At 39.0% G+C, this 15389-nt stretch overlaps 1 protein-coding gene across 5 annotated transcripts in view; it reads left to right on the top strand.

Annotated features, from left to right (window-relative positions):
* Positions 1 to 1215: 1215 nt before the first annotated feature.
* Positions 1216 to 15389, top strand: part of CD36 (CD36 molecule) — a 39347-nt gene continuing 25173 nt past the window's right edge. The window contains exon 1 of one of the 5 annotated variants that reach the window (XM_054812636.1): positions 1216 to 1339. The gene's annotated coding sequence lies outside the window, so the exon portion shown is untranslated. Of the gene's footprint in view, positions 1340 to 1947; positions 2087 to 11800; positions 12031 to 15389 lie in introns of those variants that run through there. The other 4 variants (XM_054812635.1, XM_054812634.1, XM_054812632.1 and 1 more) reach the window with 4 other exon arrangements.

The following is a 15389-nucleotide window of genomic DNA, read 5'->3' as shown; positions in this document are numbered from 1 at the left end:
CATTTTACTTGGGCACAAGAAAGTAAAATATCCACAGGAAAATATGTTCTCTTGTTTACTACCCAAGAAAGAAACCAGCCTCTCACAAGCCTCACCAATTCTTGAGGCACCATACGCCTGTCATGCCAAGATGAAGGTTCTTCTCATTACACACAGATGAAGAATTAAAATACCAGGATCTGCTGTCTCAAAATGGCAAAGAAGTTCTCTTTTAATAGGATTTTCATAAGCCTAATGGATGAGAGCTGTCTGCCAGGAAAGCTGTTGGAAGGCCATGAAAAAATTATCTCCATCCACTGCCATTGTTTCTGTCTCTTATAAGATTTGTAGACATTACTTGAATGTGCATACAGACACCATTTAGGCATGTGTACACTAGAATCACAGACACATTAAAACTATAGACAGAGACATGGTAAGTAAACTGACAAATATCAGCTGATATCCATGGTGTTTGATCAAGATACTGGCACGCTCCCTGGGGTACACGGACTTTGGAAAATACAATGTTCAGTAAGACCTAGAATGTGTAACTGCTGCTATAACAGTTCTCACATACAAAAGTACAGTGGAAAAAAACTTCCTATAGCATGAAGGTGCAATGCTGAGATCAGCATTTCAGTCTGCACATCCAAGACTTTTAGAGGTACTGTGCTGATATGGTCAAGATTTATCCTCCGAGAGGAGGTGGGCAGGCAGCCTCGTAGCAAGGCTTACGGAAAGGAGGAGAAGTCCGTGTTGGAATCTGGCAGCAGAGAAGAGGAATTGTGAAAGAAAGTCTGGCGAAAAACTAACTAGAAAACCACTAACAGAGCAGAGTGCAGCATGGGAGAAATGTTTGCCAGAAGCTGGAGGGACTGAGGACTTACATGTCTGTAATCCTGTGGCTGTTACTGCCCAGAAAGTCTTGGGAGTGTCCTGCTGAATCCTCTCCAACACCATTTTGGGAATCTGATAAGTGACTATTGTTACTTTTTGCCTAAAACAAAGAAGCCTGAGTATAATTAGACAGAGGGCGTGCACTCCACCACAAACATGCCTGGGGTGTTTCATGTTGTGATGGCATGTTTACAGTTCTGTAATCTTTATCCCATGTAATTTTAAGGATTGTTTTTAAATGCTAAACACTAACGAGTGCCCTGACTTCTCAAAGCATAAGAAAGAGGTGAAGGATAGATTCCATTTCCTTTCTAGCTGTTGTGGGGTGGAAGGAAGGGCACAGCACTGGTTTTGGTAGTCCGATATGCCTGCTCCACCACTGAACCTGTCTGACCCCGCATTCAGAGAAGTCTGAGTTGTTCCCAGCCTCATCTCAGATCCTCTCTCAGTTCTGGTGCAGGTAAGTCGAGGATGAGGTTTACTTTTCCTTACCTGGTACATCTGCTTCTTCATGTATGGGCGAAGCTGTTCAATATTCATTTTCTTAGGAGTGGGAGGACTTTGAAAAGAGTGCTGAATGACAGCTGGGCAGAGGAAAGGTAATGGGCAGGAATACCATGTTCTGAGGCTTTAGGAAGGAACACAAACAAGAACATGTTACAGGATTGTTACCAAACTTAAATTATTATTTATAATTAACCTTTTCAGGTAAGATTCGTCTGTGTACCAAAGAACACTGATAAATCTGGCTTTCAGTTGCAACCAGCTTTTTGATTAACCGATAGTGTGAGATGGTTATATACCATGACTTCAGGCAGAGGGAGAAGAAGGGAAGTAGGAGAAAAAAGAAAAAAGTATCATGGGAGATTTAGGGAAACATAAATGTTAATGGCAGGGGACAAGGACAGAATTGATGGAAAGCTGTAAATTCTGGAAGTGGAAAAATAAAACTAGAGGATAATCCAATGGGGGAGGAGACAGACCAGAGGAGATGCTTGGTGGAGGAGTGACTGCTGAGATGATAGGGTGGAAGGTGGAAGAGATATATAGAGAGCTGGAGCAGGGAGGAGATTCTTGGGGAAGGAAACAGGAGTACAAGGAAGCACATGTAGAAAGGAAGGCAGAAGAGAAGTCTGGCAACAAACTGGAGGCTGCAGCTGCAAAAGCCACGCAGGAAGCAGTCGACGGGACTCCAAGAAGACCAAAGGTAGAACAACAGCATTTATATAAGAGGATAGGTCAGAAAATATCCAGATTAATGGAAATTTCAGTAATATTTTTGTTTCCTTCCTTTCCCTTGTTCCTTCATTTTCTGACTAACTTTAGAGAAGGAGAAACTCAATAGAAAGCCAGGCAAAGAGGCATATGCCATGGGATGCCTCTTGAGTTAGTACATGTGGGATGTAGCTTTATAGCTCCTGTCATACTGACTCACGTCGGGTCCTGTCAACGTGCTGGTACAGCTTTTATGTTAATTATAAAAGGCCTTGGCAGACAGGCTGCTCACTGTTGCTATTTGCTGTAACTGTCTGGAAGGAGGTGCCTCAATCTGCTGTTCAAATAAAAAAATAATACAGTGCTTAAAAATTTAATACTTTAACAGATTTTAAGAGCACTTCAAACAGTTCATCACTACTGTGATAAAAGGATCTAGCGAGGATCCAAAAGGGCAGGCGGAGGAAGTGATAGCACTGTCACTTGACTCAGATGTTCATTTAGACAACTAAGTTCTGAAACAAAGCCTGTGGAAACCATTGGAGAGAGACCCACGAATTTGAACATCTGTATTCACATCTGTGAGCCTTCATTCCGACCTCTGTGCTTTGTGTAAATATGTATAATAAGCCCAAACATGTAGAGTTATCTCTAGTATGACACTCCTTACCTGGCTTCCAGTGGGTTGTGAGGACTAGCTGGGATTAGACTATGTTTGGAAAGAGTTATTGCAAAGAGCAAAGGCAGTCACGCTTGTTCTGGGTTGGCAACAGGGACCTGACACATTGCCTCCAGTTGCGGGGCTGTTGCAGAGGGTAAGGAAATCAGAGGCAGAGGCTGGTGTTAAAAGGGTTTCTTAGAGCTGGTCTTTCTTGCAAAGTGTAAGTGTGAAAGGGTATTATCTTTGTTTTACAATTCCTTGTCACCTGAGACACCTTAGCTACCAAGGAGTTTGAAACTTCCTATTTCTGCAACTTTCTGTTTCTCATTGTGGCTGATGAAAGATCAACTGAGTCACTGCGCTGGGCAGCCAGGGTTGCTATAGGGTTGCTACAGCAACTTGATTTTTCTGTGAATACGGAGGTAATTTAGAAGGCTCTTCTGCAGCTCTCCAGTTCCTAGTGGCAAAAGTAGTGAAAGCAGCTCTCCCTCCATACAGGTATGTGACTCTGCTCCTGGACTAAATCTAGTTTCTCAGCACGCAGTTGGACATTGTATTCATTTCTTGCAAGCATACTATTGCATCCTATTGCTAGCAAAATGCTCTTACATGCTAGAATTATTAAAAGCAAAGAAAGATGCCATTCAGCCTCTATTTCTATTCTAACTCTAAGAAGAGTTTATTAAAATTAAGAAAGAGTAAATATACTGATGATCAAATTATTTCACTATATATTTAATATATTTCTAATATTTCATTGTACATTTCAATTAAAAATTAATATATTCACATTTTAAATTGTCACATAAGTATAATAATTTGTGAATCAATATCTTATATATAAAGGTCTATCATATAAAGGATTTGTACATTAATTATAAAAAATTAAATATGAATGAATAGAAATAGCAAGTGTATAGCTGATCATAAAATGTATGTTTTATAAGTGTATTATAAATGAACATCTGAAAATACTGTAGTAATTATTAATTACAGGGAAATGCATATATGTACATTTCTGTGTAGATTTAAAATTTATAATTCATGTCCATTAAAAATGCTGATATAACATATCTTAAATTAATTTTGATATGTAAGTCCTGAAATCATCTCAATAAATATAGCATAGTCAGGTAAATACTAATAACTTGTGCTATTTTAGTTGTCTACTTTTGGGGATATTTTTCTATCCTCAGGTGATATTTCAAAAGCATTTATATAATTGGCACAACCAGGAAAATGATCAGAAATGTATTTTTTCAGTTAAATTATTATATTTTTGAATTACTTTTTGTGTAACTGAGAGTTACATGCATATTTCTGTAACATGGTTTCATTCGAAAGAATAATGCCATATCTTAACATCAGAAAATGACATAATCTGAGAAGCTCAGGGTATCTATTAGTTGCCTGCTTCATTCACTTCTAGTGCACAGAAATCAACACTAGTACTTTTTTCCTGCTGCTCTGTTCTTCATAATTGTTAATGTTTCTTAATATGCAATAATGCTACACAAATTTTCCTCGTCTCTTAAGACCTTCAGCTGCTGCCAAAGATCTCTTGTGGTAAGGGTGATTTTATTGTTCACCTGGCGTTTTTTATGTGTGTGTTATCCATGTTTTATACTTTCATTGTAGCAATTAAATATCTTCTCAAGAAAAATATGAAAAAAGGAAAAATTCCTTTTTTGTCATGCACACAAGAGTAGTACTTTAGCACTTAGAATAAAGAAGAGAAAAAGCATCCGATGGTATAAGAAAATTTGTATAATAAAGTTTTCGTATAATAAAATAGTTTAAATAAAGCCTAGCTCACCAGATCCATAGGGAAAGGCTATAAAAGGTGAAAAACCTTGGCAGTTAGTGCACGTTTTCTTGAAGCTCTCCTGAGTATTCCTCACCAGGCTGGTAGGCAGGACCCACCCGGTCTGCACCTCCGCGGCCAGCTGGAGGGAACAATCTGCTTTTCTGAGAGTGGTCCTGTTAGCTCCGTGCTGCCGCTGTTGTAGTCTCTGAGATTTCCCCTCAAGGGAGAAAGCTTAATCAGGAATTATATTAATTCTCCAGATGATTTTCTGTGTTGCCCTCGCTTTTGGTAGAAAACATGTATCTCGCTGGCAGAGGCCAGGATCTCCTGATACTATCCCAACCACCGATTCTGATTCTCAAAGTTGGGCTGGGGATGTGGGGGGTTGGTTAAATAAAGCTTTCTTCTTGTGTTGGCCTGATGAAGAGCAGGGCTTTTTCTGGCAGTAGGCTCATGGTTTGTCTTTAATGCCTTGTGTTTGAGGTGACAAACAGTCATGGGTAAGATCATCTGCATGTTGCTCAGACCAAGGACATGTCCCCAGGTCTGGAACATATGAACTGAAGGAAAAGGGTGTCAATTATTTGGCAGGTGTCCATCTCTTGAGAAGTCACCAAAAAGTTGACCTTAAACTTACCTCTTCATTAATTGGAAAAATTACCTGTACATATGTTGTTCTTAATTATTACACAGACAAAATTATGGTGCAACTGGTAGGCAAAAGCTAATATAAGGACTACCCAGTCATTCGTCAAAGCCACTGCCATTGTCTGGGATGATTCATTGTGGTGACTATTTCTCAACCAGGTATTGCACCAGTGAAGGAGTTTTGAATTACTCCATTATTCTGTGACTTCTAAGGAAAGGAGAAGAGTTTTGCAAGAAGTGGAAAAGTCCCAAGTAGGGACGAGATCTATTAAATTTCTCTTGACTTCCAAAAGATGTCTGCTTTCAAAATTTTTCTCCCCTACCATTGGAGCCTCCTCTCTGTGCCCTCCACATATTTCAGTAAGAAATGTCTCTAGCATTAGTAGACTGACCCGGCCCTTTAGGTAACAGATTTTTATAGCTCTTTGCTGCTTCAGGCTCACCCAGAAGCCTAAGTTATTATAGTACAGTTTCTGTACTGGGTTCAGTTCTATGAAGTTCCTTCCTATCTATGTTCTGAGTGACTCTCACATGAACCCACAGGAGTGGAAGAATCAAAGCCTGCTCTATCCCTGACTCTCTTGCGCTTTCTTCACATGATTTCCCTGCTAAAATCACTTGAAATTAAATTTAAAAGTGATTTTGAGAACCGAGAAAGGCAGCAGTTTGTGCATGCCACAGTCAGTGAAGAAGAGCTCAGAATCAATAGTTCCGGGGAAAAAATGAACTGAAGCAGCTGCTGGGTCTTCCATCACCCATTTTTCCCTTAAAGAACCTACTTACAGTTTGACAGAGAAACTCATCACTGGCAGAAGCCAAATATATCATGCTGTTTCCACTGTATTGCTGCCAAGTTGGCTTGAGCCAATGGTATTTTAGGATGTTTTCCATATCGTCAGAACACATTGAGAATCACAAGGGACAGAATCTTAGGTCCTAACACTTCCAAGAGCTGGGAAAGCTAAATCTGTGTCTTTAGTGGGTAATGAAGGAGCTACACAGCAGTTTGGAATGAGTCTTCCTAGCTCCTGTGCATGTTTTGGACGGATCTTTTTTCAAGGGGGCTGACGACTGCTTGATATGAGTGGTTGGAGTATGCCTCAAAGCCTTGAAGGCCAACACATCTGCAGTAAAAGTCTGTGATGTGAGGTGAGCAAAAAATGCTACACCATGTCCACAATCTTTGGCTAAACTTTCCATTAATGTCAGGTGGTAAATGTTTTGAAGTTTTCTCATTGCATTTTCTTCTTGCTTCACAACTTGTTTGCACTTACCAGAACCTTGAAGAGCTGTCCTGGTACTGTCAGTACGGTCCACTGATGAGGGGAGGAACTGAAAGACCTTTCGGGGGAGTTTGAGTGGAATTGTTCTAACATTAACCTTCTAAAAATTAGATGTCTAATTTAGGTGAGTCGTTTAGATCCTCCGCAGTTACAAGAGACACATCAGTACCTCCAAAGGATATGATACATCCTTACCTAAGATAAGCATTTAAGGTAGATGGGATGAGTCCGTGGATGTGCTTATACCTCTCCATTGAGAGGACAGGAAACCAATTCATCCTCCTTAGGCCAGATGCCTACTTTTTACCTGGATAACGTTATTGCAAAAAATATTTGTAATTAACTTTAAATGAGAAAAGTATTATTTCTATGAAACTATGTCTTTTCTTTTAGGTGCTTAGAGATAAGATATTAGCAAAACTGAAACAACTGAAATATCCCTATACCTCCTTCTTTTAAAGTGAGGTGACTACTCCTGCCATATAACTCTGTTCTATCCTGTGGCTTTTGGAAAATGAGGTGGTACAAAAAAGCAGTCACAGTGAGAGTAGCTGAGACAAAGGCAGTGAACACAGAATTTAGGAAAAAAAAAATAGTTCTATATTATTATTTTTACCATTTGGGTGTTATATATTCAAGTTCTTTATAGGCAGTGCTTGAAGATAGGCCATGTTCACTCTAGGGGAGGCTCTTATGCAACAGAAGTGAAGTAAATTGTTGAGGCTGGTTTGGGTGGATAGCTCACGTGCTGCTTCTTGTGTATTATGTAATGACGTGATACACGGAAGGTTTTCATTTCCGTAGGAAATCAAACTACCTTTAATGAATACAAAATTTCACTCCCTATAAAGGAACACCTCCTGGTATCTCCAAGACATGCAAGGGGGCAGAAGTCTCATCCAACTGGTGGCATATTGCACATTTTCTTCTGTAGATGATTCATCTTCATCATTCTCCTCCTCAGTAGAACTAGGTGCACAAGAATGAACATGAGTGTGTTGAATCAGAAAGAGCTTATTTGGGGACAGAAGCCACATGTTCTTATTTTTTGTGGGTTTTTTGAATGCTTTAAATCTTTCACTGCTGAGCAAGATACAACCCTTCTTGTAGGACTTCATAACTGTGGAGAAGCCAAAGAGGACCACTGACTGGTGGCAATAGGATCTTGGGTAGGGAGTGTAGAAGCCACATAAGATGACGCTAATAGAATAAGCTGAATAAACAATAAATCTGTGCATTTATTTAACATAGAAAGGAGGTAAACAATTCCTCACACATTTATTTCAAAATAGGAGGAGTACCCAAAAGATGATAGAAAATCATATTTTGAATGCTGAGAACATTAACCTCATCTTCTGTCCTGGGGCTTGGCACTTTACCTTAACAACTAGAAGGTTTTGTTTTGTTTGTTTATTTAAGGTTAGTGTCCTCTGAAAAATTCAGAGGGTGCAAAAGTATGGAAAGGAGTTTCCTGGAGTTTTCTAGTCTGCTTGCTAACCTCAGCAAACATCTGCTAACATCTTGTCGTGGTTTTACCCCAGCCGGAAGCTGAGCACCATGCAGCCGCTCACTCACTCCCCCGCATCGGGATGGGGGAGAGAATTGGAAAAGTTAAAGTGAGAAAACTCCTGGGTTGAGATAAAGACAGTTTAACATGTAAAGCAAAAGCCACGCGTACAAGCAAAGCAAAGCAAGGAATTGATTCCCCACTTCCCATGGGCAGGCAGGTGTTCAGCCATCTCCAGGAAAGCAGGGCTCCATCACGTGTAACGGTGACTTGGGAAGACAAACGCCATCACTCTGAATGCCACCGCCCCCCCTCTCCTTCTTCCCCCAAGCTCCTTATAAACTGAGCATGATGTCATATGGTATGGGATATCCCTTTGGTCTGTTGGGGTCAGCTGTCCTGGTGGTGTCCCCTCCCAACTCCTTGTGCACCCCCAGCCACCCTGCTGACAGGGCGGTGTGAGAGGCAGAAGAGGCCTTGGCTCTGTGTCAGCACTGCTCAGCAGCAACAGGTCCATAGAACAAAAACATCTCTATATTATCAGCGCTGTTTCCAGCACAAATCCAAAACATATCCCCATACGAGCTACTATGAAGAAAATTAACCCTCAGCTGAAACCGGGACACATCTCCACATCTGACAAGGGATTAATGTTAAGATTAGTTTCTACAAGTGTTATAATAGGCAGGTGAAGAAAAACCCTGCAAGTGCCATGAATGTGGAAACACAGGAATATAAAATCATGCTGTGCTGTGCTGTACATCAGAGAATTCCCACAGGAATGTGGGAACACTTATGTGGGCATGTTCAAAATTCAAATTATATAAGCCATAAAGGTATGTCATCCCCTGATGGAAGGGATCTTAATATGAAAGAAGAGAGGGGAGCGTTGACTATTTAGGAATCTCAGGGCATATGGAAAGATAACAACTCTCATTTGTTTCCTCTGTGTTTAGAAAGCACCCCAAATAAAGTGATTTCCAAAAGGCCCCATTATGAGAAACTTAAAGAAGCCAGGAATGACACTCGTCTTGTCAGTAGTATGTTTATTCCAGGAAATGTGAGTGGACTTCATTTGGAGTTAACTGCTGCGTTTTTTTCTGCTTTCTGTGGTTTTTCCATGTCTTCATCAAGCATGTGAGTGTCATTTACACTATTTCTCTTTCTTGACAGTTTCTCCTTGTGGGGTAGTTTGGCTGTTGTCACACCACTGGGGACTTCAATGAAGTACATAATTTTTTTGCTTTTTTCTATCATTGCTCTGTATTTTCTCCTGTATAAGCTCTTAACTCTGATATGAACCCAGAGAACACAGAAGAACCATTAAGTACTTATGGTTTGGTTTGGTTTTAAGAAACAGAAATGACTGATACCCAAAATTGCACAAGTTCTCTCTTAGCTTCAAATCCTTTTAGCTGGTTTCTGCAGTTAGACCTGGCAGTTCTTGATTCACTGATAAGCACTGTCTATTAGAAGAGATTTTGCTTATACAGGACGATGATAGGATATCATAAGTCACAAAATTAGCTGATACAACTCAGAATGTATATTGCAGCCCCGAGGAGAAGGACTTGGGGATGTTGATTGATGAGAAGCTCAACATGAGCCGGCAGTGTGCGCTTGCAGCCCAGAAAGCCAACCGTGTCCTGGGCTGCATCAAAAGAGGCGTGACCAGCAGGTCAAGGGAGGGGATCCTGCCCCTCTACTCCACTCTTGTGAGACCCCACCTGGAGTACTGCATCCAGCTCTGGGGGCCCCAGTACAGGAGAGACATGGAGCTCTTGGAGCGAGTCCAGAGGAGGCCATGAAGCTGATCAGAGGGCTGGAGCACCTCTCCTGTGAGGACAGGCTGAGAGAGTTGGGGTTGTTCAGCCTGGAGAAAAGGCGGCTCCGGGGAGATCTAATTGTGGCCTTCCAGTACCTGAAGGGGCCTACAGGAAAGCTGGAGAGGGACTGTTTATCAGGGAGTGTGGTGACAGGACAAGGGGTAATGGGTTTAAGCTGAAGGAGGGGAGATTTAGATTAGATGTTAGAAATAAATTCTTTACTGTGAGGGTGGTGAGGTACTGGAACAGGTTGCCCAGAGAGGCTGTGGATGCCCCATCCCTGGAAGTGTTTAAGACCAGGCTGGATAGGGCTTTGGTCAACGTGGTCTAGTGGAGGGTGTCCCTGCCCATGGCAGGGGTGTTGGAACTAGATGATCTTTGAGGTCCCTTCCAACCCTAACCATTCTATGATTCTATGATTCTATGATTCTATACATTGAAAACCGAGCGTCATTATGCCTGCTTTAGTGCCTTTAGGATTCCAACATAAAGGCAGCAGTAGATATTTTCCTCCCTTACTAATGGTGCACACTGAATCGCATACGATGCAAATAGAGAAAATGAGCATGGTAGGGAACATCTCCATGGGCAGGTGTGAGTAACTGAAATTACTTCCTCTTAGAAGAGAGAAATCAGCAGTGAAGAAGGCAGTGCAGCCTGGAAGGAAAGCTGGGGGATCCCAAACAAGAGCATCCTCAGATGTTCCATCATACAAAGAGGTGCCCAATAGAAATAATTAATTATAACATTCATAAAAGTAGGTGTGGGAACCATAGTGTGGAGAACTGCTTCTTTCAGCGGTTAAACTCCATTCTTTAATTAGACGTTAGAGTAAAGCAAATTTACTCCACTTTTGAAGGATGTGAAACTGGAGTTAGGCTCACCAACTTTCCCTGGCAGCAAGCCTTGTACAAAGACTCTCCTACAGGTTGCTTTCAAAGGACCAGTCTCACTTTCACCCTTGCTTTCACTACTAGGGATAAAAACCTCACATTTATTAATCTTCATCCTCCTTGGATTTACTTAGCAGAAGTAGATTAGAAGATGAGAGCTTCTTCCACAAAAGCTTAACTTTCAAATAGGACAATATGAAAAATAGAACAGTAAACAATCAGTCAAAAGACATAGCAAATACTAAACATGTAGATTACAAACTATTCAGTGCTATAGCCTGAAAGTCTGGACCTAAGAACCTATTTTTAGGAGTATTTTCTCTCTTATAATTAATAATACAAATTTAAATCACTTCCTCCTGCTTCTGCCAGAAAATTTTTTAAAAAAATTCATTAATTTAATTTACCTGGGGTGAGGAAGTATTTGAAAAATATTTGTGCAAAAGCTTGCCAAACTTTTTATTATTTATTATTTATTATTTATTATTTATTATTTATTATTTATTATTTATTATTATTTATTATTGTTAGTGGACACTGTGCTGGGGTGACACTTTGGTCTACACAAATGTCAGTGTAAAAATAACTGATTTTTAGATATATTAAGAAAAAGAAGCTTCTGGGATTGAACTTGCAGTAAAAGAGGAAGATCCTTAGCACTTTGTGCAGAAATGTTGTAATTCAACCAGTGAAAAAAAATCCCTTGAAAACTATTCTGACATTTCCTGATTTTTATTACTTGAACATATACTATCATGGTGATTAAGCTGCTGTGTTTAACCCTGTATTTTGGCAGAGAATGATTGCAGCAGTGAGGCTTTATTTACAAAGCAGAGCATGCTATATAGCAAAGAATATTTGAAAATATTCTGTATCTTAAAGAAGCTGTCAGGAACTGGTTAGTCATAACTTGCCAATGTGAGCAGTTTTAAAGCAAATGGATATTAGAGAAGTGACCAGGAACCAAATAAGTAAGTTACCCTTTTGTCTCCTTGACCTTTGACTCACTTGGATCAAAATTGGACAAAGATTGCAGCTGCTAAGTATATTACCACGAGATGTAGGTAGTGGCTTTTAGTCAGACTATAAAAATAACCCCCACCCCCCCAACACCAATACAACTTAACTTTTTCTTCTGGCAAAAAGATAAAGAGGGAACTGACGTCTCTCGGAATATATAAACACTCCCTCGGAGTTTGGAGGCTATGTGCTTGGTGGGGAGATTTAGCTGCTTGTCTTCTCAGAACTTGAAGCAAGTCATGTGCTAAGTACTTGTACGTTCAGCTGAAAAGTCAGTTGCCCTTATTCAAGGTGAGTCATATGATGTAATGTTTAAAACCAGAGGGCTTTCCTCAGAAATACTTTTAAAATCGGTTGGTGGAAAGCTCTTGAAAATATTTATTTGTAATATAAAATAAAATGGCAGGATTTTGCAAAGCTGTTTGCAAGAAACATTGAAATTTTATATGTATTAGTGAAATGCTTTGTTACTATGTTAGCAATGGTATTTTATGTTCAGTATTGCTGGCTTTCCCAATTGCATTCTCTTTCTTGAAATTTAATATTCTTGAAACTACAGTTCTGGAGTAATGTGAATTTATAAGAAATGCATCTTTTTAAAGTGATATGTGTAGCATTTACTATTGCAGATAAAAAGCTTGAAACTATAATATCAAAGCATGTCAAAGATTAAAAAAAAAGCAGGAATAACCTCTTTCCTACAAATGTATCTCTTATTAATTTCTAATAATCTTTAATCCCACCATTTGACCTTGGAAAAACTGGAATTATGTTTAAAGAAATACTATGTTTTTGCATTGAAACTCTTAACAGAAATTTTCAAACCCCATTTTAATTTTCACCCTACACACTGCTTCTTTCCCATGCAGTTGCTCTCATTTGCGGCAATAAACCACATTCTCTGTCAGAACTGAAGCAATGCCATGTCCAACAGTGTTTAAAAATTGTTTTTAGAGCTGAAGAAATCACTAAATAAATACAGATAATATTATTTGATTTTTATAAGGGCTTGCTTTAAACTGACGTGTACAGAAGTATAAGTAGGGAAGAAAAACATTTTGCATCTTTCCTCCTATGCAATTGTCTTTTCAGAGATCTGAATGGACCATTTCTATTGTCAATATTCTGTTAAGAACATTTGAAACAATATTAAAAAATACATACCCAACACTCTAGAATGGGGTAAATATTCTTATTAATCCTGTAGTCAAATCTAAATTTGAATTATACTATAGTCTCATAGTCAATATCAAATTTTGTTATGGTATATTCTGTTCTGCTTAAGGTAAATAATTTTTGCTTGAATATGAATTCCCAGACACAACTGCATTCTTACTGGAAATTTCTACTTTAATGTTCATATTTTACATTCAGTTGTTATAGATGAGAATAGCTTGTTGACTTCTATGTGAAATTGAGTGTTACGTTGTGAGTGCTCTTCATTGCAGTTGTGTAATGGATAATTTGAATTGCATAAATTGAGGTATGTCTAGACTGCTATTGCATTGAGTTTAGTGGGAGAAGAGTGAATATTTTACAGTTTGCAAAAGCTTGGAATAGACACAAGTTATTAGCAGCCAGTTGCTTTGTAGCTGTTTATTGCTAGTGCTCATGAGAGACACCTAGTCTGCCTAACACACACATTAAAAAAAAATAATCCATTGGAACAGCTGGTAAAAACTTAGATGGAAATGTATTTCAGTGGAAGGTGTATTTCTGTTGAGTCTGAAAATCTTCAGTATGTAAGCCAAGAAAAAAAGTCTGACAAAGTCTAAAAGCCCTCTTTAAACACTTATGGAAGAGATAATTTCCATTTTAAATATTAAAATGTGTATTTCCACACTTTTTAAAAAAATCTGCTAAAATAGATAGCACTGGGGAAAAAAATCAACTTGAAATATATACTATTCAGAATTTGATTTTATGGAGAATTTCTGCTTCTCCTTAGATTTGCTACAATGTGTAACAGCAGTCAAAGTTTTAAATCCCCATGCCACTTATGCAATGAGTTGCACAGCCATATTACAGTTCTGCTTTTGCCAGACTAAAGATTCTGATCTGAACCTATATACAAACATATGACAGTTGGTCCTAGTGGCTTTCACTTAGAAGTTCTTCAGGTCTAATGAATTTCTAACTTGAGTTTGCTGCGAAGTTGGCCATTAGCCACATTACGCATCCATCCACAATATCAAAGAGCCTTTAGTAACTTGGTGTTTTTATCATTCAGTCAAGTCATCTTTCAGTAACCATTGTGAAAAGTGCAACAAGTTGCATGAAAAGTTTGGGAAAATAGATTTTTTTCTTAATGTTACCCCTTTGATGAGTTTCTATTGCTGTTCTGTGCAAAGGCACAGAGTAACAAAACTGGTAGAGAGGAAAGCAACTAAATAAACCTGTGGTTCGAATAAGGTGTACCTCCTGCAGCAGAAAAGCCAGGTTTACAGCTTTAAAGAGACTTCTCAGTCCCTCGCGAAAGTCAAAAAATTTAGCCAAATCTGGTTTCTTTCTTGGTCGCTTGTATGTGCAGGTAAAGCAATCAAAGGGTAAAGTTTTGATGTGGAACCACAAGGAATGACCTGGCGGCACGTGGATGGACTGGTTGACTTATAGGAAAGGTATTTTTCTGAGATTGCAAGTAGTGTTTTGGTCATTCTGCTTGCAAGTATCCAAGGAGAAATGATTAAAATACCAAACGATCTCAAACATACAGAAATAGTCATTGTTAATGGCCAGGGAGCCATGAACTGCTGCTAGTGCAAGAGCAGGCAAAAGGCGGGTTTCCAGTGCAGGTTAAAGGAGCAGCCTGGGCTCAGGTACGGGCATGATGTAATGGTGAGTTTGGTAGGACACAGGAGGACATTAGCCTGCTGACCATGGTACCTTATATGTCAGTGCATGTTGTACGTATCCTTTTTTTTTTTAATAAAAGGATATAATAACTGTGTTTACAAAAATAAAACACATGGTATTCCTACACCTGCTATATTATTTAGAAATCCATGAAGATTCTTTAGCCCTTTAATCCTCATGAGTAAACTCCATCTTTCTGTTTTCCTTTGCTCTCTATGTTTGGCCTTGAATGCGCAATTAACTCTGCAACTAATACCTGCTTTAAAATTGATTCAGAGATGATCACAACATGTTAGCAAACAGAAATTGGTAAAATAAAAAGGATATGGACACTGACATCTAAACTAGAAAACAGCAGATTTTTTGTTAGCTGGAGGTCTAAAGCAAATAAGGAAATTGCAAATTTTGTGGAGGTGATTGATTCCTGAGCAAGAATAAATTGCAAATTAGGTAGCTTTTTGTCTCAGTTATTCATAAATAGTAACAAATAGGAAAAAATATCACTGGGAGTTTATGATTTACCATATCTCTCAGCAGTGGTATCATTCTGATTTTCTTTACACCTTTCACTATGGGCCAGATCTGAAGATATGTTAGCACATATTACCAGCAACTGTTGTTTTCCAATGAGTAATTGCAGATTTTTATTTTTTTTTCTGAGACTGAATGATCTTGAAATATAAGGTGTTACACCTTTCAAAGATCAAAATCTAGACTCTCTTTAAGATGTCTGCCTTTCCGTAAGGCATTTGGGACTGATGAAAGTAGATGATGGTAAGAATGCAGCTCTAAAAGAA

The sequence above is a fragment of the Grus americana genome, chromosome 1 (assembly GCF_028858705.1).
Source record: "Grus americana isolate bGruAme1 chromosome 1, bGruAme1.mat, whole genome shotgun sequence".
NCBI lineage: Eukaryota > Metazoa > Chordata > Aves > Gruiformes > Gruidae > Grus > Grus americana.
The sequence above is the reverse complement of the archived record's forward strand: the minus strand, read 5'-3'. Positions and strand labels throughout refer to the sequence as shown.